The sequence below is a fragment of the Gossypium hirsutum genome, chromosome A05 (assembly GCF_007990345.1).
Source record: "Gossypium hirsutum isolate 1008001.06 chromosome A05, Gossypium_hirsutum_v2.1, whole genome shotgun sequence".
Classification (NCBI taxonomy): domain Eukaryota; kingdom Viridiplantae; phylum Streptophyta; class Magnoliopsida; order Malvales; family Malvaceae; genus Gossypium; species Gossypium hirsutum.
Genome location: NC_053428.1, coordinates 83,344,955 through 83,371,823, shown reverse-complemented (window position 1 = coordinate 83,371,823; position 26,869 = coordinate 83,344,955). Strand labels below are relative to the sequence as shown.

The window sequence follows — 26,869 nt, the reverse complement described above, 5'->3', positions numbered from 1 at the left end:
AGTTTTCCCAAACTCACCCGTTTTTCTTCCATCTTTGCAGGTGAGCCTTAGTTGGTGGACTTGGAGCTGGGCGGGATTCGGAGTGGCCACACGTTTTCTGCAAATTGGTTTTCTTCTGGTGAACTAGGTTTTCCATATTTTCGTTTATGGTTTTGGGTTTTTTTTGTAATAAGGCCGCTTAATTATTTTTATGGTTTGGGTTGTTTCTTTATTATTTAATTCTATTATGATAAAAATGATCTATGATAACTAACGAAATAGATTAGCTCTAGGACGCGTTTTCAAAAACACTAAGTGATTTCAAAATAACACGAATACAAGTAAGACTTCCGCTAAGCAAACGTTTTCAACCTTTTCTTAAGATGGACATAACCAAACGGTTTTCTCAAAATTATACGAGATGTTAGAGTGTGGCAATGGCAGTGTGCATGTCTAGGATTGGATCCGAAGGGAGCTTGGTACTTAAGCAGTCCGATCGACTCACCTCCTCTCTTTTCTGGTTTCCTACCTGGTGCACGGCTTCCATTCACTTTAACCTACTTTTAAAAGTGTCTTTTACAACACCAACTAAGTCTTTCCAAACTAAGTAATACGACATGTTTTGAACGCTTCGATGTGGCGCATCAGATCCGGTCATAACGTCTAGGCCGGGTTTGGGGTGTTACATTTAGTGGTATCAGAGCCTGGTTGCAACAACTCGGCTGTGGATCGGGTCTAAAAATCTTTTCAAAAAAAAGGGGGGTTTTCTCTAAGTTTTCGAAGATGTTCAAAGTTTTTCTATTGTTAAACGGGGTTAAATCAATAGTTTTAAAATAAAAGTGTTTTCAAATCAAATCTTTTTATTTTCGATAAACGAAAACATGGGTATTTAAAAAAAAATTAAATAGACTAATAAGGAAGTGGCACACTGAATCCCCGGCACCAAGTCTGTAAGTGTTCTTTTTCTGCTTTAAATATTTATATGGAACTGGACTGGAAATAACACTGTAGATAGTACTGAGCCTTAGAGATAGTGCTATTGATAATGTAGTATTAGGGCTACAAAACTGGGACAGTAGCTAAATTGTGATTGCGCAAAAATAACTCTGAAACTTTATCTGTTCATAAGACATTCTGTAATAAACAGTGAAACCAGTAGACTAATGTCATAAAATTCGTAATCAGATAAATCGTTATGAGTACAAGGGCTACTCGGGGAAGAGGCCGTGGTCGAGGCCGAGGTAGCACTTAACCTGGATCTGCGTCATCTGAACACATACCAGCTGGCGAGGTATGTCCACCACCGATTAATGAAAATGGGCCGTATGACCGGGCTGCGGGGGATGACGCTTTGTCTCAGGCCATGTTGAGGGTTTTGGAAAGGGTGGCCGGAGCTAACATCGGGCCCATGAATAGGGGGTCCATTTCTGAACGACTTCGGGCCAACGGAGCTGAGATTTTTAGGGGCGTATCTAGAGTGGCCCCAAATGTGGCTGAGTACTGGTTGGAAGCCACAGAGTGGATCATGGATGACCTAGACTGCTCAGTAGAATAGAAGTTGAAAGGGGCAGTGTCGTTGCTGCGGGATGAAGCGTATCAGTGGTGGATTACTGTGAGAGAAGGTACCCCACCTGAGAGGGTAACATGGGAGCTGTTCAAACAGATCTTTAAGGCAAAATATGTTGGAGCTAGCTATGTGGATGCACGCAGAAAGGAGTTCTTGAATCTGACTCAGGGAAATAAGACCATTACTGAATATGAGGCGGAGTTTCTACGATTGAGTCAGTATGCTAATGGCATCGTTTCCACCGAATACGAGCGCAGCGTTCGTTTTGAGGATGGCCTCAGAGATGAGTTAAGGGTACTCATAGCTCCGCAGAGAGAGCGAGATTTCGCTGCACTGGTAGAGAAGGCTAAGATAGCCGAGGAGGTGAAGCAAACCGAACGGAAGAATCGTGATAGGGATCGAAATCGGTTCAGGAGGGATGCTGGACCAGCGGGTGCTGCAAATCAAAATGTTAAGAGAGCTAGGATGAAGGAACCGGTTCGAGCAGTTCCGGTGAACACAGGTAGACCGCAAGTATGTGGGGATTGCGGCAGAACGCATCAAGGAGAGTGCTGGAAGCATTTTGGGGCTTGTCTTCGTTGTGGGTCTAAGGAACATAGGATTAAGGATTGTCCTAGGAGGGCCACTTAGGCTCAAGGGGCCGAACAAGGGGCTGTGCGACCGGCTCAACCTGTGAGGGATGGACCGTCGCTGCCAAGAGGTCGTGGACAAGGTCGCGGTGGTAATGACCGTGGACGTGGGGCACCCGGCAGGGGTATTGGTAACGCGGATGCTCATCAGCCAGCTTTGGTGTATGCTGCTCATCGCCGCGAGGAGGGTGACGCACCTGATGTCATAACTGGTATGTTTTTTATATATGGTGTACCTTATACTGCTCTGATTGATGTGGGATCAACCTATTCATATGTGGCATATAACATTTCTAGGGCACTGGGTGTGCACTTCGAGGAGACTGTGTGTGGGGTGTCTGTGATAAGTCCTTTAGGTCATTCGGTTAAGGTAGAGAAACTCTTCAAGGAGGTGCCTCTGGAGATTCAAGGCGGGGTTTTCCGTGGGGATTTGATGGAGTTACCGTTTGAAGAATTCGATTTGATACTAGGGATGGATTGGTTGACCAAGCATAAGGCAACTTTGGTTTGTGTAGCTAAGAGGATGGTGTTAAGGACTGTCAATGATGAAGAGGTAATGATTATTGGAGAACGGAGGGATTACTTATCCAATGTAGTATCGGCGTTAAGGGCCGAGAAACTGATGCGTAAGGGGTGCGAAGCATATCTGGCTTAGGTAAGCCAAGCTGAAACTAAGGATCTGACTGTGGAGACCATCAGAACTGTTAGGGAATTTCGGGATGTTTTTCCGGAAGAGCTTCCTGGATTACCTTCGAATCGGGAAGTTGAGTTTGGAATCGATTTGTTGCCTGGAACAGCTCCAGTATCTATTGCACCCTAAAGGATGGCACCGAAGGAGTTAGTGGAACTGAAGGCTCAAATTCAAGAGTTGTTAGATAGAGGCTTCATTAGGCCTAGTGTGTCTCCTTGGGAAGCAGCGGTCCTGTTTGTGAAGAAAAAGGACGGAACGATGCGCATGTGCATCGATTATCGCCAGTTGAACAAACTGACGATTAAGAATAGGTATCAACTGCCATGGATTGACGATCTGTTCGATCAACTTAGGGGAGCTTCGGTATTCTCCAAAATCGATCTTCCTTCTGGATACCATCAGCTAAGGGTAAAAAAAGGGGATATTCATAAGACAGCACTCCGAACTTGATATGGACATTATGAGTTTGTGGTCATGCCGTTTGGGCTGACGAACGCACCTGCAACTTTTATGGATCTGATGAATCGAGTATTCCAACCTTACTTGGATCGGTTCGTAGTCGCCTTTATCGACAATATCCTGGTATACTCTGAAACAGAGGCGAAGCATGATGAGCATCTCCGTATTGTGCTACAAGTGTTAAGGGAAAAGGAGCTCTATGCGAAATTCAGCAAGTGTGAATTCTGGTTGAGGGAGGTAACCTTCCTAGGGCATGTGGTCTCTGCCAAGGGGATTAAGGTGGATCCTCGTAAAATTGAAGCGATTCTGGAATGGAAGCTACCTAGGTCAGCATCGGAAATTCAGAGTTTCCTAGGGTTGGCAGGTTACTACAGAAGGTTTGTGGAGGGTTTCTCGGTAATGGCGGCACCCTTGATAAAACTCATAAGGAAAGGAGTACCATTTGTCTGGACCGAGAAACAGCAAAAAGCTTTTGATCAGTTGAAAAAGGTATTGACCGAAGCGCCAGTGTTGATTCAACCAGTGTCTGGGAAGGACTTTACTGTATACAGCGATGCGTCACATGTGGGGTTAGGTTGCGTACTGATGCAAGAGGGTAAGGTGGTCGCTTATGCATCTCGACAGCTTAAGGCTCATGAGGTGAATTACCCTACGCATGATTTGGAGCTAGCAGCGGTGATTTTTGCGTTAAAAATTTGGAGACACTAGTTATATAGGGAAAAGTGCATCATATACACAGATCATAAGAGCCTAAAGTATTTGTTGACTCAGAAGGAGTTGAACCTTAGGCAACGAAGATGGGTGGAGTTTCTTAAAGACTACGACTGTTCGATAGAGTACCACCTAGGAAAAGCTAATGTGGTGGCGGATGCGTTGAGTCGAAGGGTTGTTACTGATTTGAGAGCCTTGTTCGCACGATTAAGTCTGTACGACGATGGAAGCTTGTTGGCAGAGCTGCAAGTAAGGCCTACTTGGACTGAGCAGATTAAGGAAAAACAGTTGAAGGACGATTCATTAGCTCTTCGGTTCCAGCAAGTTAAGAGTGGTGAGAACGAGGATTTTGGGTTGAACGCTGAAGGAGTTCTGTGCTTTCGTGGAAGGGTTTGTATTCCAAAGGACCCTGAATTGAGGCAGTTAATTCTAAAAGAGGCTCATGGTGGACTCTGTGCCATGCATCCTGGAGGGAATAAGTTATATCGAGACTTGCGAGAAGTGTACTGGTGGCCCGGATTAAAACGAGAGGTGACTGAATTTGTTGGGAAATGTCTGATGTGCCAGCAGGTTAAGGCTGAGCACCAATTGCCTTCGGGATTACTGCAACCTGTGAAAATTCTGCTATGGAAGTGGGAAAGAGTAACAATGGACTTTGTGAGTGGGTTACCTTTGACACCTACCAAGAAAGATTCAGTGTGGGTGGTTGTGGATAGGTTAACAAAATCTGGTCATTTCATACCTGTTCGTACCGACTACTCACTGCAAAAGTTGGCCAAGTTATATGTGGCGGAGGTAGTGCGACTGCATGGGGTGCCAGTGTCGATAATTTCTGATCGAGACCCTAGGTTTACATCTCAGTTTCGGCGGAAGTTGCAGGAAGCGTTGGGTACACGATTGGATTTTAGCACCGCTTTTCACCCACAGATAGATGGACAGTCAGAAAGGGTTATTCAGGTTCTGAAAGATATGTTGAGAGGTTGTATCATTGATTTTCGTGGAAGTTGGGAGGACTACTTACCATTGGCGGAGTTTGTTTACAATAACAGCTATCAAGCAAGTATTCAGATGGCACCATATGAAGCGCTCTATGGGCGAAGATGTCGTACGCCGACGTGTTGGACAGAGTTGGGTGAACGACAAGTGCTTGGGCCGAAATTGGTGGCAGACACTGAAAGTAAGGTTAGGCTGATAAGGGATCGGTTAAAGGAGGCATCCGATAGACAGAAGTCGTATGCGGATCTGAAGCGCAAAGAGATTGAGTTCGCTGTTGGGGATATGGTTTTCTTGAAGGTTTCCCCTTGGAAGAAAATTTTGAGATTTGGTAAGAAAGGTAAGTTAAGCCCACGGTTTATTGGGCCTTACCGAATTGTTAAGCGGGTTGGACCAGTGGCTTATCAGCTAGAGTTACCACCAGAACTGCACCGTATCCATGACGTTTTTCATGTATCCGTACTAAGGCGGTATCGATCTGACCCAACTCATATCATACTAGTTGCAGAAATCGAGGTACAGTCAGATTTAACCTTCGAAGAAGAACCTGTGCCAATACTTGATCATGACGTCAAGGTGTTGAGAAGGAAATCAGTTCCACTAGTGAAAGTACTTTGGAGGAACCATGGCAAAGAAGAAGCTACTTAGGAGACTGAGGAGGCTATGCGTCAACAATACCCTCAACTGTTCTAATAAGGTAAAATTTCGAGGTCGAAATTTCTTTAAGGAGGGTAGAGTTGTAACATCCTGATTTCAGATTTATTCGCAGTTTTCAATATTTTGTAAAGATTTTAAAATTTTGTTTTTGGATGTGAAATTAATATTTTGAGTAGGTAAATGGGCTTATGGAAGGCCCATGTGTTGGCCGAAACCCGGTTGAATTTTGGACTTAGGAGTTAGGGGTTCTGGCTAGGTGGCCCTTGTATAGAGTTATGGGTAAATTGCATCACAAAAAGAGCCTTAGTAGAGTGGCAAGGGTGACTCCACTAGGCTCCTAAAAAGGTGGCGTGTGGAGCATTGGGGAAAGCATGGGATCGATTCCCTGTGTTGACAAATAGATGCATTTATTTTTAAGTGCTGGAGGGGTAAGTGTTGGAGTCCAGGTGGATTCTGCTAGAGGAGAGTTTGAATCAGTTCAAACGCTTGGATTAAGGAGGGATAAGGGGAGAGATTTAAGGGATTGGGAGAGAGGCTAGGAGTTGGCCGAATTTAGGGAATTGAAGAGGGAAAAATCGGCAGGGGGTTAGAGGTTAGTATTTCGGCACCTAGGGTATTGGGTGGTGACGTTCTCTTCTGCTCTGACATCACAATGTTTTTTCTTTTCTCTCTTTTTCCTCTCTAGCCGAAACTACCACTTTCCCTATTCTTCTTTTTCTATTTTTCTTCTTCAAAACCATTCATCAATTCTGCTGTTCATCAATACTTTTGACGAATCCATAAAAGCTGAAATCTTGAACACACATTACTGGTACCGATTTCTTCAAGCCAAACCCTGTAACATTGTGTTTCCATTAATCAACGATTATTCTTTCTAAACTCTAGAGACCTGTCGGCAATTCTACATCCAGGTTATAGTTCCACATTGTCATCTCCTTCATCACCCAAAAGCCGAAAAACCATAGATTTGGGGGCTTATAGCCGAAACTTCAAAACTCCGGGAGTCGAGTTCTATCGTCGTTTGAAAGATAAATCTGCACCAGATTGCGTGGAGATCAAAAAGGAGTAAGGGGTAAGTGTTCATCATCTCAGATCTGGTCCTATTTTGCAAAGTTAGGAAAAGCCGAAGTCCCTAAAATCTAGGGAGGCTGTCGATTTGGGCATGTGGCTCTAAGGGTTTTTAACTGACATTTTCTGTCAATGATTAGTGTCTTCTTAAGTGTTGGATTGAAGGCGTGGGTTGTTGGAGCAATCAGATTCGGAGCTAGCTATCGATTTTGGCAAAAAGGTAAGGTTTCAAAGGCTTTTAGGGACATGGTTTGAGCATGGATGAGTAAGTTTTGGGGTTTAGTAATTATGGTTTGTAAATAAGAACTGTGCTAATCAATTGTAGGACATCGAAAGAGATCTCAGTAGCAGTCGTCGCGAATCAGGTGTGTACCAAACACCCTTTCTTAGTTCAATTCGGCAAAAGTCGAAATGCCGAAATTCCGGCATTTCATGGGCTTGTGAGTATGCGAATGCTCTCGAGACATAGAGTAATTGTTAGATCTAGCACCGCAAGGTGGTAAGTAAATTCGTGTGACGTTTTAACGTACTTCGGAACAAGGGTCCCGATGGGCCAAAACTGGGCCCAATGGGCTTACGGACCAATATGGGTAAGAGATGGGCAAATTAGCCTGTTAGTTAGATGGTGGAATCAAACTGCATAAAACTGTTGAAATTTACTGAAGTAGCTTGTGTAGTTGCTAAGTTACGAAAATTACCCCTAAAGAGCAAAATTACCGATATACTCCTAGGGTTTAAATTGGCTAAACTGCATGATTGATTAATACTGTATTTTACATGATATGCTTTTATTAATATCTGTTGCATGGGATTCGGGTATTGATGGAGGAAGTATTGAAAGTGGTTCATCCACGTACTGGAGGCTTTGCCTCAACTTACTGATATTTGAGCAGCGTTGCTGCAACTGTGGAGTGTAGGGCTGGGTGGGTTGAGATATTCCCCACATGGAGTGTAGGGCTGGTACGGGGGCAGTGTAGCGGTTGGTGGGTTGAGTAGTCTCCCCAGATGGGTTTGCATGCATTACTACTATTGTTACCTATGTTACTGAACTGGGCCTGTGGGCCACACTGTTATGTAAAAAGGGGCTAAGGCCTTGCTACTGTATTCTGAAAAGGGCTTCGGTCCACTGTGTACTGTTATCTGAATAGGGCTTAGGCCCAATGGGCTCGAGCTGATTTGGGCTTTGGATGGGTTTCTGTATACACTGAGTTTTCCCAAACTCACCCCTTTTTCTTCCATCCTTGTAGGTGAGCCTTAGTTGGTGGACTTGGAGCTGGGCGGGATTCGGAGTGGCCACACGTTTTCTACAAATTCGTTTTCTTCTGGTGAACTAGGTTTTCCATATTTTCGTTTATGGTTTTGGGTTTTTTTTGTAATAAGGCCGCTTAATTATTTTTATGGTTTGGGTTGTTTCTTTATTATTTAATTTTATTATGATAAAACTGATCTATGATAACTAACGAAATAGATTAGCTCTAGGACGCGTTTTCAAAAACACTAAGTGATTTCAAAATAACACGAATACAGGTAAGACTTCCGCTAAGCAAACATTTTCAACCTTTTCTTAAGATGGAGATAACCAAACGATTTTCTCAAAATTATACGAGATGTTAGAGTGTGGCAATGGCGGTGTGCATGTCTAGGATTGGATCCGAAGGGATCTTGGTACTTAAGCAGTCCGACGGACTCACCTCCTCTCTTTCCTGGTTTCCTACCTGGTGCACAGCTTCCATTCACTTTAACCTACTTTTAAAAGTGTCTTTTACAACACCAACTAATTCTTTCCAAACTAAGTAATACGGCATGTTTTGAACGCTTCGATGTGGCGCATCAGATCCGGTCATAACGTCTAGGCCGGGTTTGGGGTGTTACAAAAACACACCAGTATAATCCTCCAAAACACACCAGTATAATCCTCCAAAACACACCAGTATCATATAATCCTCCCAAACACACCAAAATAATATAATCCATCCAAAACACACCAGAATAGCACAAAGTGCCTCTTCGGATAAATCCGAACGATATAAACATCAACATATCCAAATCTCATCTCCAAATCCCTTCTCAAAATCCTATGGCATGCCAACTATATCCGACTTAGTCCGGTACAGTTAATAGGGTATTCAATTCACTTTCCAGTTTCCAATCAATACACATTTCAATTAATCACATATTCATATCAATTTCATCACATTCCCAATCAATAAAATTTTCAAATATAACATGTATCCAAAATTCTATCTCCACATCAATCACATATATCCATACAAATTTAATTCAATATTGATACTTACCTTAAAATTTTACTTACTATACACATAAATTTAAATATAACATTTATTCATACCTTTATGAGTTCCGATTCATCATAATCTACTTTTTCTCACATATTTGAGTATCGCTTTCAACATTATCGTAATTAGCTCGGTTGAGAAAGTATCTCTATCTTTAAGTAAAATAAATCTCATTAGAGCTGGAAGATATTAAATTATCTTATCACAAGTTATATAATGGCATGTATTTCTAGACTTCACATATGCTACATTCGGTCCGAGAACCGACTAAACTTTAGCTCTGATACCAATAAATGTAACGCCCCTAACCCGAATCCGTCACCGGAATAGAGTTACGGAGCATTACCTGAGTTACCGATTCATTTATCAGATATTTCATTAATCCGATATCTTTTCTTTTCCACGTTCAAGTCTCATATTCAAGTCATCCGGATCTTTATAAAGAAATTTGATCGTCGTTTTCATTTATTTCATGTTATAATACATTCAACTAATGCTCTAAACAAAATTATCATTTTACCCCTAAACTTTTAATTAATGAAGATTTCATCCTTAGGTTAAAATAAAATAAAATTATTGCAACTTAATCCTTATTTCCAGCCGTTATTCTCACACAAATTGATAACAACATATGAATTCTATAAAATGTTAGAATTTTCCATAGTTTCAACACTTTTCAATTTAATCCTTAAAACATGTTTTTCCCTAATCTTGAGCTAAATTAATAATTTCATTAAATTTTGTAATTTAAATAATAAAATAATCCATTTCATGCAAATTGGTCATTTCTAACATTTTTTTTACAAAATTGCCCATAAAATTTTACTTTTATTCAATTTAGTCCATGAGCCTAAAACATACACATTAGCCATGCTAGCTGAATATTCATACATATTTTCCTCCTCCTCCTCTCCATTCCACATCCTTAATTTATATAACATGCAACAAGTAACATTATCAATAATTTCACTATTTACTTATGTATATTCAAAACTGTCCATTTGCGTCATAGCCACTAAATTATTTATATATTAAGCTACAGAACTCTAAATTAAGATCCGCTAATTTTCCCTAAAACTAGACTTACTTATCTTATTACCATAAAATTTTCAGAATTTTTGGTTTAGCCAATAAGTACAGTTTATTCTTTAAAGTTTCCCCTACTCTGCTGTCTGACAGTTCCAACCCTTCTTCACTAAGGATTAATTATCTCATCTTACAAGATTCGGATGATGTTCCCGCTTATTTATATTAAAAATAGACTCTTTAAGGATTTTAAACACATAAATTTAATCCCTTAATTATTTTTCTCCAATTTTTGATGATTTTCCAAAGTCAGAACAGGGGAACCCAAAATCATTCTGACCTTGTCTCACAAAAGTTATTGTATCTCATGATTTACAATTCCATTGCTTACATAATTTATTTTATAAGAAACTAGACTCAATAAGATTTAATTTAATATTTTATTCATCCTCTAATTCGATTTATACAATTTTTTGTGATTTTTCAAAGTTAAACTACTGCTGCTGCCCAAAACAGTTTTAGTGCAAAATATTAATTTCCATTTTACCCCAAATTTCACAATTCATACAATTCAGTCCTTGCTCAATTAACCCCTCAATTAAGATAATTTTCTCAATTAATACTTTTTCTAGACATTATAATTTATTTCATAACTATTGAAATTCAGAATTTCCACATAAAACTCTAACTTCAAACTCTTTTACAATTTAGGTCCCAAACATTCACTTTGTATTCAATTCTTTCAATAAAATCAGCATATAAACAATTTAAAGCTCTAATTCTATGTCAAATCATCATATACTTCCAGCACATATTCATAGAAACTTTCAATTTCTTTCATAGAATCAAGAACTAATGAATTCAACAAATGGACCTAGTTGTAAAAGTCACAAAAACACAAAAATTTCAAGAATTAGTCAAGAATTGTACTTGCAGTAAAAATATGAAAAACCAGCTTAAGGGAACTCTTCCATGGTGTTTTTGCTGATGATAATGCAGAAAAATAAAGAGAAATCTAGATAATTCCACTTTAGTCCTAGCTTTATTAAGTAAATTTCGCAATTTTGCAATTTTGCCGTTATTTTCATGCTCTTGCCGTCCAGCCCAAATAGACCTTGGGTCTATTTGCCTTTTAAACCCTCTTTCTTTTATCATTTAAGTTATTTAATCATTTCCCACAATTTTGCATTTGATACAATTTAGTCCTTTTTGTTCAATTAGCTATCAGTACTTTAAAATTTCTTGATGAAACTTTAATACTAACTTATTAACACTCCATAAATATTTATAAAAATATTTATGGCTCGATTTAAAATTCCCAAGGTCTTGATACCTCGTTTTCAATTCTAATTATTTTAATATATATATATTTTTTGTACATTTCACTATTTCAAAATTTTTCCTAACTTCACATTTAACTTATACTCATTAAATTAATAATATTTCCTACTCATTTGTCGGATTTAGTGATCTCGAATCACTGTTCCGACACCACTGAAAATTAGGCTGTTACACATTTCATACATTTCCATAGGTTCATAATATAGTCGATTGGAACACTTACCGTTCCTTCCCTTTTCATGCCCATTGGACCACTTAGAATAATATCAGATACGCGGGAAGCTCATACAAAGTGTGCTAAACATATGGTCGAAACTATTCCTTTTCCTTTTCCTTTACATCACTGCTCACTCGAGCTATAAATGGGTCTGCTCACACAAGATGACGGTCAGAATGTAGCTACACGATGCCGCTCACACAAGCTGAAGAGTATCCGCAACAAATGAAAAAACTCAGCCATTGGTAGGATATTCAGGACCAACACCCGAAACATGGTAACCCTAATGACATGTCATTTGTATCCTATATATTCTTAAGGTTCAAACGAGACTCGATAATCATCATACATCGTTAGATCTCCATCCTTTCATGACATGATAAATAACACAAAAACATGCATATATCAAATAACATTAAAACTTCATTTAAATATACGAACTTACTTCGATTACAAAAACGTCAAAATAGGATCACTAATCTAAGACTTTAGCTTTTCCTCGATCAAGATATATACAAGTAAGCAAATTCAATCTATTTAATACACATACTATTCAATTTAGTCCAAAATTCATACTTTTGCAAATTTATATTTTTGCCCCTAATATTTTAACTTCATTACAATTTAGTCATTAATCTCGTAAATGGAGATTTATGCAATTTCATCCACATATCATGCTATTCGATTTACCTAAGAACTCATATCAACCCAATCATCATTTCGTAAATTTATCATGGTATTTTACTTTTTTTACAAATAAGTCCCTAGTTGATAAATCCATCAAAAATCACTTTACAAAAGTTGTTTATTTATCAACAAGGACTCATAATCTTTCATTAAACTTCAAAAAATATACAAACATGTTCATGGAAAAACCCTAATCCTTTAACAATTTTGCAAATTAATCCCTGGGCTAGTTAGATTAAGCTACAATGACTTCAAAAACATAAAAATCATTAAAAACGAGACAAATTTCACTTACATGCAAGCTAGCAAAGTAACCAAAGCTTCAAACCCTTTCCATGGATTTTTCCTTCATGAATTTTCGGTGGAAGAAAACTAAATAAGAAGATGATACTTTGTTTTTTTTTTACATATTTTACATTATGTATTTATTAAATTACTTAATTAACCTTTAACTTATAACTTAAAATCATCTAATCTATGTCCATAAAAGTCAACTAGTTTTATAAATGGTCTAATTACCATTTAAGTCCACTCATAATTAAATTCCATAGCCAATATTTACCTTTAGCTAATAAAACTCCACTTTTGTACCTTTTACAATTTAGTCCTTTTCACGAAAATAAGCTTGCAAACATTAAAATTTCTTAATGAAAATTGTTTACGACCTTACTAATATTCCATAGACATTAAAATAATAAAACAAATATTTTCTAGTCGAATTTATAGTCCCGAAACCACTGTTCTATTTTACCGAAAAACGGGTTATTACATTACAAATATAGTTTCCATACAACTATATTGTAATATCAGTACGCACAAATGTTTCACAAAAGTAGTCCGCACATAAATTACAGTGCTATTTCGCATATAGTACTCTACGTAATCAACACACACATTTTTTGTATAATAGTTCACAAATTGAACTTTACATAATCAGTATGAACATAGTTTACATAAACAGTTCACCCATAGAACTTTACAGAAATTCAATACTGTAACGGGATTTTTGTGCAAATGTACGTAGTCATTCAAGTAATAAGTAAAATGAGTTATCTTCTCCACAAGGACTATGTGTTAATTGATTATTTGCAAAATTATAAATTCACAATTTGGTATAAATACACAATAATTTGAGTGATGGTGATTTAACTAGATTAATTTAACTAGATGCAAAATTGATCCCTAATGTAGTTTTAAACTAAGTATGCAAAATTAACTAAATATATGAATGAATTTTAGCAACAGAAACACAACTCAACAATCAATAACATGTATAGGCTAGGATAATTAGATTAATCAACTTAATTCATTTTCATCATGTTTAACATTGTTCGAAAAACATTCCATGGCAACTCAATCTTTCATAAGTTTAGAAACCAAATTAAGTTCTTTCGGATCTTTTACTTAGTGAAACATGCATTTTACTGATCATATTAAACTAAGGGTTTCTTAGTATTTATGTGAGGTAACAAGGAAAATTAAGTTTGAAATAGTTTAATTGCATAAACCTAAAAACTATGCAAGATAATAGAGCTAACTAAATATATTATGAACCTCTAATTTAGTCAGGTTTAATGATCTAAATTGAGCATTGCACTTTTAAATTATGTGTCTACTACTGTCGTCTGGTTAGGATCACTCAGCTAATCTGAATGTATCCAATCATGTATGAGTGAAATACATCTTGATTTTAATTGAAAATATGATCGACTGAGGCACAAACACGTTAAACATGAATTAAACAAATATTATTGAATTAAAATAATCATCCTAGCTAAACATAATTAGCCTATCATTGTTGATTGCAAGATCAATAAACTTTTTGCAAACATGTTTAAATTAAACAACAAGGAGGAAAGAGTGAAATCTAATTCAATTCAGCAGTGTTTCGGATCTTTCTGGCTAAGGTGTTTATCTGATCCACATGTTGCTCCTTTGCTAAGGGTTTCTCAAGGTGGCCAGCCAAGAGATGGTCTTGTCAAGGCTTTTGTTAGCTAAAGAATGAAAGGGAAAATGGACTGGCTAGGTGTGGGGAAAAAGGAAAGGGAAATGGAACGAGAGAAAAGAATGTAGAATGAAAGATGTTTTATGAATGAAGGGATGAAGAATGATGGATGAGTAGTATGGTATTTATAGGTGAAGGTGCTTGTGAAGTTTACTAAAAATAGAGTTAAAATCCCTCCATATTCTATATAGCATGGCCAACCACTAATTGTGGAAAGGGAGGTGGTTTGGTTGTTATTTCAAACATAAAATCATGCTATAATTAGCATAGAGTGGATGGTTTCAAAGGCATAGTTTGCGTACCGATTTTTGATTGAATTGCAGCTGCATGGACCTCCAATGAAATATCCCAAAGCTGATTTTTGGGTAGCCATATGCTTGTGTCAAAATTGGGCTTAACTCTCCATTGCTTTACAGTTTCATGATCCAAAAATTAATCAGACATGTTCACTTTGTAACAGACTTTAACTGGGTCAAATTAGCATCCTTATGACCCAATTTTACATGGTATTACCATCCAAGTAAGGTGGATGTGTCCATGCCCATGCATCCTAATGGTAACCTCATCTTCCATGGACCTACTGCATAATAAAAACCACATATTAATAATTAACATGAAAATAATGTAATTTATGCACAAAAATCGTGTAATAAAGCATAATTTCGTGTAATAAAGCATAATTTCGCATACTTCATAAATTTATGTCTCATATTAACATTTAAGCAAAATCCACTTAATTTATTAATAATTACTCAAGATTAATATAATTATTAAGTCAAAAGGTGTTAAAAATATATAGAAAAATTCCTATATAATTTCAAGTTTACAAGTATGCACATATTTTGCATAGATAGTTTATACATAGAATTTTATAGAAATTTTGTACGCACATACTTTGCATAGGCAGTTCAAAAATAAAACTTTATAAAAATTCATGGACCTTCCCTTGTGCTAGTTTCTGATCCTTTCATATCATATTTATTGACATCGCTCCATAAAGCCCATATTTCGTTTATCCAATCAAACCTCCGCAAATCCTCCATGAAATTTGAACACATTTGTGTTCTCCTATAAGGTCAAGGCCTTTTGCCAATCTCGGTTTGCACTTATGTGCCCTACCAGAGGAAAAAATATATCATTTCATATCATATATCTCCAATTGACTCTTTCATCACAATCAATTCTATCATTTCAATTTGCTAACATAAGAATATACGTCCATTTCCATCATTTCCACCATTTTGAATACTGAGCTTGTGCACCAACAAAGGAGTATCCATTTCAATCTTTAACACACGTTCAATTCTATCATTTCAATTTGCTAACATAAGAATACACATCTAGCATTACACATACAAACACTTAAAATGAAAAATGACACTCGAGAATTAACTTACGCAAGTTGGTAACTTTACCATCAGTCAATACTAACGAATTGTTGGAAGTAAGCTTCACATAGCCTTTAATAATACACAATCAATATACAAAAGGCATAATCAAACTTTACCTGGACAGAAGATATATTTGAAATAGTTCATTAATTTATCAAGCAAAAAGTAAAGGGAACTCACTCAAAATCTTCCAAGAAAGCTCCTATCTACTTAAAAAGCACCTTCTTCTTTTTCAGTCGGACCTTCCCCCACTTTATTAGCTAAACACTTTTAATTTTACAGTCACAAAATGGACACAACCATAATCATCAAATGAACTCTTAACAAAAATGATAAATTTACAACTACTATTTCATGTATCAAACAAAACTAGAAAGGGGATTATTCCATTCTTCAGTACTTTCAGTAAATCCCAACAAAAACAATTCCTACCATAAATTTATTAACAACTACGATTAATGGGGAGCTTAGGAGGTTTACCAGTACACTAGAAAGAACAGCTTCCATGTAAGCCAAAACCATAATTTCCTTCCATAAGTAAATGAGGTTAACACCTCTAGTTCCAGTTCAAAAGAACAAAGGAAAAGAAAAATCAAGGTTTTTATCTCCCTTTTTCTCTTTGACACCTCTTGTTTTACCCTTAGCATAAATAAAAATTAAAAAAACTTAACCAATTAAAACTCTTAGCCCGCTACCAATCACAACACATTCATTAACAAATCAACAACCATTCACTATTATTGAGGGCTACTAGTCAGTTACCAATCACAACATATGCACACACACCATAAGTGATAAAGCAACGGACGAACTCACAACTGATGAGCTCACTAAAAGCGACGTGGCAGCTTTCAAAATAGTCAGACAACTATGAAGTAGCTTATGAGGATGGGTTAAAATTAAAACCATTCCAAAATCTCATGAAAAAGACAAGCTCAACAAGGTTCTTACTAATCCCACAAGGTAAAAATTTTAACAGACACCACAATATTCTCGTAAAACCACTATTAAGTTTAGAAACCCTCTAAAATAAAAGTCTTAAAGTTTAGGGAGTGAAAAATTTGCTTGTAGTTATTTTTTACTCATTAGGCTTTGGTATTGAGACACCCATGGTAGGGGGCACAAGCTTGGCTTGGGGTACTTGATATCGCGACACAGCCTTGCTAGTTTCACAACCTCGACGATAGTGGTCACTAGGTTTCTTCACTTCAAAAACTGTTTTAGAGTCACGACCTCCAGGGCTTGTAGTTATGACTTTGAGGCTCAGTGTTGTGACACCACACACTTAGTGTCACAAATTCAACAACAAGTTTCTCCAAGTTGGGTTTTCATTGAAGTTCACTTCATTTAGGTGATGGAGGGTCAGTGTTGCGATGTACATTTACCAGTGTTGTGACCCCCCACAATAGTTGAGGTCCTCCTTGATGTTTGACCTTAGTTATCTCCCTACACTAGTTCAAAAAAAAACCATGAGACTTCCAATGACATAGTTTTGCCAATTTGGGTCTCAAAAGTAGTTATAAGAAAAGCTATCATTAATACTAAAATCTAAGAATCAATAAAAAACATTAAAAAGACTCATAACTACTTGAAAATAAGCTCATTAAGTACGATAGAGAGAGAGAGAGAGAAAGCCTAATTTGACATATCAAATTTATGGTAAATAAATTAGAATATGAATCATTATTTTTTATGCAATTTATGTGATATAACTAACCAACTAATCATTTTCTTTTGGTGATATAGCTAACATACCAATATGTTTTTGAGGTATCTATGTTGGGATCTAGTGCCTTAGTGTAGTTTTTCTTCATAATGTGCTTGTAATTTTTAGAACATAACTTATTAATTTAATAAAATTTCATCATTCTCATTAATATCATTTGTATTTGTTCTTAATGGTTTTTGCACGCAAAGAAAAATGAACAAATAAATATTGGTTCACTGATTACTTAATGTTTAACTAATATTAAGTTGCATTATGTGGTTGGATCATAATACGAGAAGTCAACTTATATTAGTAGGTAATCTAAATAGTCCATAGTTTAATCAAAATTAAGCAAATTTATTAAAAGACTATTATGTCACCTATCAAGTCCAAATTGGGGAAATGCTTTATCTTGCGTATCAAAGCGAATGACTCCCAAAAGATAAAAAAAACATACGTATGGTTTTCTGGACTAATAAAACATTGGATAGGACCCAAGTAGAATAAATCCCAGATCCGTTTATGGATTTATTCACTTGTGACATTCATAGTGTGGCTTATCTTAGTCATAAGTAAGTGGCTGACTAGGTGTGAGTGACTCATATATTTTGATGTTTTGAAAGTCTAAGTTCAATTGATAATAGAGCTGAAAGTTGGTATGTTGGGTATATTTTACATGACATAGTTTTACTTACAATACTAGAATTCATAGCCCAACAAAGGGTAAACGATATCCTCTTGACGGCATAACAAGATACATGGGAAAGTAATGTGGCAGTGAGTCATTTGTCTAGAACGAAAGATTTAATTACTATGTGTAACAACCCGTTTTTAGTAGTACTAGAAAGGGTGGTTTCAAAACCCCATTTTTCGATGATTGGGTCAGTGAAAATTATTCAATAATATTTACTAGTCTATTATGGTATTATATTAAGTTTTGGTCCATTAATTTTAGTGATTAAATGATTAATTAGAGTACAAGGACTAAATCGTAAAAATTGTAAAACTAAATCACTATTGACTTTTATCAGCTTAAATGCTTTACTTGTAATTATTTAAGGCCTTAAAAGGTAAATAGACCATAATAGATTATTGTGGATGGCTAGTGCTATTTTTTATGTGATTATTTTATGTTATGTTAAATAATATTAAAATTTAAGTAATAAAAATATAAGAAAAGAAAGAAGCATTGTCATCTTCTTTCTTTCTTTTTTCCACCAAAAAAGTCACCATTAAAGAAGAAATATAAAGCTTCAAGCATCCTTCATATTCGGCTCTTGTATGTGAGTTGGTTTTAAGCTCGTTTTTCATAAATTTTATATTTTTCAAATTATTGTAGCTTAATCTAGCTAACCAAGGGACTAATTGTGAAACTGTCAAAGATTTGAAAATTTACCATTGGTTTTTTTTTTGAAAGTTTATTAGATGTTATTAGTTGAGTTTGAAGCTTTTTTTAATGAAATATTCCTATTTTGTAAAATGAATTTGGTTAGTTTTGAGATTAAAATAATATGTTGAAATTAGCATGAAATTCTTATAAAAATAGGTGCTTAAGGGATGTATAAGGATGAGTATAAGGTTGGATTAACATTTTGGGGTTTAAATGTGTGAAATATGTTTGTTACAAATTTTAAGGACCAAATTGAATGAAATGTAAAAGTTTGGGGGAAATTTTTTTAAATGTTATAAATGGTCATATGCATATGTTTAAGCATTTTAAGGCATTAGGAGTTTTTAATTGAGTTAAATTATTATATAGATCAAGAAACGGAACAACCGATCGATAAACGTGGGAAAGGAAAATTTTCTAAATAGTCTTTGATGTTGTGTTCATTGTTGTTCTGGTTAGGTAAATTTGTGAGGTTTATTCGATTAATTCTTATTTATGTTGTATTGTATATGTGTGTGTGATTGGCCTGGATTAAATATTGGATTTGAGATTGAAAGACTAAATTGTAAAACAAAGTTTAGTTGATAATTATAGGTGAATTTGTATACGCAAATGATGATGTTATTTGCTATGAAAATATTATAGGATTGAATAAGAACAACTATGAAATTGAGGCCCGTGTGAACATAGTGAATGATTAGGATACAAATGACATGTCATTAGGGTTTTGAAATATCAGGTACTATGTATTGGTATTCATATTGTCTCAGGCATAATGTTTGGATGAATATATTTTATCTAGTACTATGTATTGGTGATTATATTTTATCAGGTACTATGTATCAGTGTTCATATTGTATCAGGCACAATGTGTTGATGTTTATATTTTATCAAGTACTATGTGCCAGTGTTCATTATCTTATCAGTGGTTGAGATACAACATTTGTTGCGAACTCTCCACAACTCGTATAAGCAAAGCTATCCTGAGTATCCAAGGTTAATTTACTATAGTTCTCCAGGCTAAACTAAGTGATGAAATCATGTTGAGATGAAAGAGTATTTGAATGGAAATTTTTATCATGAATTGAATATGGCTATTCTAGTTACTATGTTACTTTTATGTATGTGATGATCATGGTGTGATAATGTACTAACCAAGTTGGTTATGACATGAATTGTGTGAGGTGGAAAGAGATACTATGTTTACATGTTAATTTCAATATTAGTTAAGATATGAATTTTTAGGTATGTTGTGTTTATTTTTATACAAACTTACTAAGCTTTGAGTAAGCTTACCTTTGTTTTGTTTTTCTTCCTTGTAGATTTGTGCTATCAATTGGATCATTTTTGGAGTTCACAATATCCACGAACCTTTCGGTAGAGTTTTGAACATTTTGGTCAGTTATAAGTGGCATGTGAATAAGTGTTAATAGTTATATATGTGTTTGAGATTGAACATATGTTTGATACATTTTGAATGTGAAAATAGGTATATGTAAGGAAGTACTAATGTTGTTTTGGTTGGTATGTTACATTAAAGGGCATATATGTTTTGATCAATATGGTAAAGTTTTCTAGATAAGTTTTAGAATCTAGAAATGGTGAATGTAAATGTATGGATAACAAGGTATGTTATAAGTGAATGGTTGGTTTTAATCTTGTTGTAATGTGGTTCCAATTGTGGCATATTGGTTAGTACCTTAACATGGTTGAATAGGTATATGGATGACTATAAGTATTGGTATACGTTTGGAATTGGTTGGAAATAGGTAACTTGTTTTAAAAGGAGCTTTATGATGTGCACGGTTTGTATGATCCTATAAAATTCTATTTTTTTATTCCCTTGATATTTTACTTTTTATTTAATTTACTCCCTGGACTCAAGATAAGCGTAGTTTTCTATTCCTTGCTTCGGATTGAAATTCAATTTCATATATCTCATTAGGTACCTAATACTTTCTATTTCTAACATACTTTCATGAAAATTTTCACATTTTTTCAATTTGGTCCCTAATGTAACAAAGTTAACAAATAAGCCAAATTAACTTTATAATTTAATACCTTTCATATTATAAGCTTAAAATCTACCAATTTAAAGCCGAAGTCTTCAAGAAATCAACAATGAAAACTTTTTAAACTTTAACAGTTTCACAAATTGGTACATGGGTGATCACTCTAAAAAATAAAGTTATTTTCAACACTTTTTAACATATAAATTATGCAAATTCTGGGTAGTTGATAACACTTCTTGTAGTTTTATTTATAATTCCTTTATATAAATTCAACACTATGAAAATGTGTTATTTTAACCAATTTTATGCTAAACACATTGTTTTTCATCTTTCTAAGGAAATAAATGATCTTGATGGAAAAAGAAAGTAGAAGTTCACTACCTTAGGATGATTGGTTGCCCTAACGATACTTATCGGGCCTCAGAATTTATCTTAACCCAACTACATAGTGAATCAAAAATCATAGACTATCCACTAATGGAGGAAAAGGCCCAAACCATCCACTTAAGGTCCCAAACCGTCCACGTCCAAAAGAACTTTTTTTTCACCTTCCTCAACCATGTTCCCTGAATCAAGGTACAACCACGAGGAAATGAAAGGGATGACACAACAAAGGGAGGAAATCAAGGGACAACACCACATACATGGAGAAAATTAGGGGATTTCATGTCAAAAATAGTAAAGGGACGTTGAGACTAGATAGTATAAATAACGGCAAGCATTTGAGAAGAAGGGAGATAAATTTTGAGACACACCATTCTTAAGAGAAATATTCGACACAAGAAAAGGAAGAAAACACTATATTTTTTAGAGTAGCAAGAGAAGTAGAAACTTGAGAGCATCAAGGTAAGATTAACACCCAAAAGAGGAGGAGAGCCACCGTGAGAAGCAAGCAAATAACAGTTGCATAAAATGCCCTGCATTCAATTGTTATATCTTCTTATTATGCACTAGTCGTGGATAACCCACTCGACATTTCTTCTCTCTCTTCTTCTATCATTACTTTTCTTTTAGAGTTGACGAATATGATTGCAACTTACGTTTTTTATTTAATGATTATGGCTTAATTTTGTTTTTGCTAGAATAATTATGACTATTTGACATATGTGTTCTTGATTTTATGTTAGGAATGTTTTGTGCAAATGAATATTACATTCATTTAAGTTGAATTAATGTTAATACTTATAAATGTATGGCCAAAATTGGTAAGTAAATGAATTAAATATTTAATCTGAGAAGATGCAATAGGAAATAGACAAAAGACTTAAAATGGTACATGTCATGCTGATATCGAGAGATGATTGCTACATGCATAAACTGTATGAAATGCCCGAGAGGGTGACCTTAAGGTTAGTTTAATATAGATATATGCAAAGTAACTAAGAGACATAAATAAGACTTCAAACGGAGCCTATGATTTTATGAGTTGGTTTAATGAATTTTCATATTGCCACGATTTATCATAACATTTTATAACATAATTGTCAATGATCACTAGTTAAAGAAAAGTAATTGTTCTAACATATTCATATAATTATTGTTAAATCTTGTGTTACAGTTTCCTGCTGTTATTATCTTTTGTATTGTGTTTTTTTTTTGTTTGCATCTTTAGTATACTTAGTGCTAAATTTCTTACCCCACATTAATATTTTTAATTGTCATATGCCAAGTTGTTAAGAATTAATTCCACAAATAAATTGCATATACAATCCCCCGTGGAGACGATAACTCGTATACTTACTACTTAGTACTTGTCACAACTGTGTACATTTGCACATATTTGAAAATCGCTCGTAAAGTTTTTGAAGTCATTGCCTGGGACTGTGTTTTAGACATTATTTTTGAAATTCAAAATTTGAAATTTTGTTTAAATCCTATTCTTTTTGTTTAAGCTTTCTTTATTGTGCTTTTTTTCAAGTACCAATAGTTTATGAACATAGACTGAATCATTGATCTATTTCCTCTTAACCCTAAGATTGAATGCACCTTCAAATAGAGAAGAAGGCAATGAGTTGTCAAAACACAAGCTATAGAAATGGATCCTAAAAAACAAAATAAGAATCAAGGAGCTATTTACAATGTTCATAATTCAGTCATCGTTCCTGATGATAAAGGTCATGCCATCCACCAGTATGGCATGCCTTTATTCAATGAACTCAATCCGAAATTTGTGATACCCAAAATTGAACCCATTTAGTTTGAATTGGAGCCAGTTATGCTCCAAATGATGCAAACAATGGACCAATTTAGTGGAATGCCTACCGAAGATCCAGATTTGCACCTTTACTTATTCATGGAAGTGAGTAATGCATTAAAGCTAGCCAGAATGACTGAAAACGCTTTGAGATTGAAGTTATTCCCATACTCATTGAGAGATGAGCATGACCATGGTTTAATTCCTAACCGATTTATTCGGTATCAACATGGCAAGAATTGGTTAAATCATTCTTGATGAAGTATTTTCCATCAAGAAAAAATGTCAAGCTAAGAAATTAAATCACTATATTCAACAACTTGACAAAGAATTTCTTTTTGAGGCTTGGGATCGATTTAAGAAATTATTATGAAAGTGCCCTCAACATGGTATTCCTTACAGTATTCAGTTGGAGACTTTTTACAATGGTCTCAATACACATACAATAATGGTGGTAGACGCTTTGGCCAATGGAGCTCTTCTTTCAAAATTGTACAATGAAGCTTGTAAAATCTTTGAAAGGATTTCTAGCAACAACTATCAGTGGCTGACTAATTGAGCAGCCATAGGAAGAAGAGTGGCCAGAGTTCATAAAGTCGATACACTTCCTACTAAGTACCTTACTGCTAATGGTTTTAATGCTAACATAACAAGTCAGCAGTCGAGCCAGTTTGAAAACATCTCATGTGTTTATTATGGAGATAATCATGTGTTTTAGAACTGCCCATCAAATCTAGAATCTATTTACTATGTGGGAAACCAAAATCAAAATAGGAATGATCCAGGTCCACAATCAAATTACTAGAACCCTTCATGGCAAAATCTACCGATATAATCGTTGGATAGTGTGATAGGTCTCCAACGAGCTTTGAAACTAATCAAGCTTCCTATGATCTATAAAACATAGGAAAGAAAAATGACGTAAGCACATAATGCTTAGCAAGTTTGTAAATCATAAAAATAGCTTACCATTTCAAAGCATAATCATAAAAATAGACATGAATCAATCCAACATAGTTTCGGACAAGCCTAAGCATCATCAACAACACAAGTTAATGATTAAACACATAACTTAACAATACCATCACATGATAAGGTATAGTACATGAGCTTAACATCACTTAAATCATACTTCTCATAAAAATAAGTATTCATACTTTGATCATTAACATTTCATACCTTTTCATGAGCTCTTTATTTAGATTTTGGTACACTTACCGTTCTTTCCCTTTTCATGCCCGCTGAACCACTTAGAATAATATCGGATACGCGTAAAGCTCACACAAAGTGTGCTAAACACATGGTTGAAACCACTCCTTTCCTTTCCTTTAAATGGATGGTTACTCGAGCCATAAATGAGTCTACTCACACAAGATGACCGTTGAAATGTAGCTACACAATGCCACTCACACAAGTTGACGAGTATCCATAACAAATGCCAGAACTCAGCCATTGGTAGGACATTCAGGACCAACACCCGAAACATGGTAACCTTAATGACATATCATTTGTTTCCTATATATTCCTAGGGTTCAAACGGGGCTCGATAGTCATCGTAACATCATTGTATTTCCATTGTGACACGATATGATGCACAACATAATAGCATTTAAATTGAATACATTAAAACACTATATAAACATATGAACTTGCCTCGATCACAAAAAATGATGAAATAGGATCAACTAATCTGATACTTTATCTTTCCCTCGATCTAGATCCATATGAGGCTTAACTTCATCTAAAAAAGAAAATTCAATCCATTCAATATTCATCCTATTCAATTCAGTCCAAAATACATACTTTTATAAATTTACACTTTTACCCCTAATGTTTTTAACTTCTTTACAATTTAGTCCTTAATCTTGTAAATTGAAATTCATGCAATATCATCCACATACTAAGCTATTCGAATTAAATATAATCCCATAGCAACTCATACAAACCATTATTTCACAATTTCACCATGTATTTTACACATTTTACAAATAAATCCCTAATTGACATTTTCAACAAAAATCAATTTACAAAAGTTGTTTATTAACAACAAAGATTCATTTTCTTCCATCAAACATAAAAACTCACATGCACAAATTCATGGAAAAACCCTAACCTTTTAACAGTTTTACAAATTAGTCCTTGGGCTAGTTAGATTAAGCTACAACAACTTCAAAAACATAGAAATCATTAAAAACAAGACCGAGATTCACTTAAATGCAAGGATAGATTATGGATGAATGGAAGAACCCTAAAAATGGCTTTCCTTCTTTTAAATTTCGGTGGAACAAATCAAGGTTGAAGATGATACAATCTTTTACTTATTTTAAATATGATATATTTATTTAATTACATATTTAACCTTTTGTTTTTAAATTCAAATTTACTTAATTAATGTCCATATTTGTCCACTCAATATAAAAATGGTCTAATTACCACATAAATCCCTTAAATATTTAATTTCATAGACATTTGGTACCTTTAACTTATAAAACTCTAATTTTGCATTTTTTTACGATTTAGTCCTTTTCACCAAATTAAGCATGCATATGATAAAATTTCTTAATGAATTTTTTATACAACCTTGGTAAAAATCTGTAGACATTAAAATAATAAAAAATAAATATTCTTACATTAGATTTGTGGTCTCAAAACTACTATTCTGATTTCATTGAAAATGGGCTTTTATAAGTTGTTTCTTAGTCTTTTGGGGGAAACTGATTTTTGCATGGAGGTATGCAAGTGAAATGATGCTCAACACCAGTTAATTTCGCATTGTATGTTAGTTTGGGTACATGTATCACTATTTTATTTATCTCAAGTATTTTATGTTAAATAAATTATGAAATGAATGCTAAGTTAGTGAGTATGTATAGATTCCACCATAAAATATTTTAAATTCCCTTAGAAAAATCTAAGTATGCATAAGGGTTTAGTCTTTAGAATTGATTTGATAATTTCCTTAAGGCGAAATCCTAGGAAGCATAGTGATTTTAAAATGATTTAAGAAAACTTTCTTGGGTTGTTTGAGCTTTCCAAGCCCACTTTATCGATTATCATCCCTTGAAAGCCCAATTTGAGCTATATGGCCAATTTTTTTTAATTGAACCATGAATTAAGTAGTTTTCCTTAAAATAATTTTCTCGACCTTCTGTACCACCAAATCTTAACCTTGTTTGTCTTGGATATGTTTTGAGAATAAGTTTGGGGGAGTTTAGAGGGGAACATGCTCAAAAAGTTATTTCTTCAAGCAGTTATAGAATTAAAAGAGAGAGAGAGAGAGAGAGAAAAAGTTATGAGCATTTAAGTTAGATCTTTCTGGGAAAACATCCCATTTAGAGGTAAATTATGTCAATAATATGATATCCAAGGCAAGCTGAGTTTAAGGTTGTTAAGCCAAAAAATGTCAATCCCAATCCACATCTTAAACCTAGCCCTATTACAACCCTGTAAAGACCTATTGATTTAAACTGCTAAGCTGACTACATTAGTTGAGATGAATTATTAAATTCAACATATGAAGACCTATATTAAACCTAAGGAATGATGCTTAGTTTAATCTAGAGAATTAAAAAATTAAGTGGAGGAAAATAAAATGCATATTCATTAAAAAAACATTTAAATTGTGATTTTAATAACACTTTGATACTTGAGTAAATATAGATAATAACTGTCAACAAGTTACTTATCTATAAAATTAATTTGAGGGCACGATTCTGCTAATGCATGACTACATGAGGAATACTTGGTTTGATAGGTTTTTAGCATTTCTCATCACTCAAGATGAGCAATGATTTAAGTTTGGGGGTGTGATAACTCTAAAATATAAAGTTATTTTCAACACTTTTTA

At 34.9% G+C, this 26,869-nt stretch overlaps 1 non-coding gene across 1 annotated transcript; it reads right to left on the bottom strand.

Annotated features, from left to right (window-relative positions):
• Nucleotides 1-23,309: 23,309 nt before the first annotated feature.
• LOC121229963 (small nucleolar RNA R71) lies at nucleotides 23,310-23,415 on the bottom strand. Its single transcript, XR_005927914.1, has one exon. It is a non-coding gene; the product is annotated as a small nucleolar RNA R71 (small nucleolar RNA).
• Nucleotides 23,416-26,869: the final 3,454 nt, after the last annotated feature.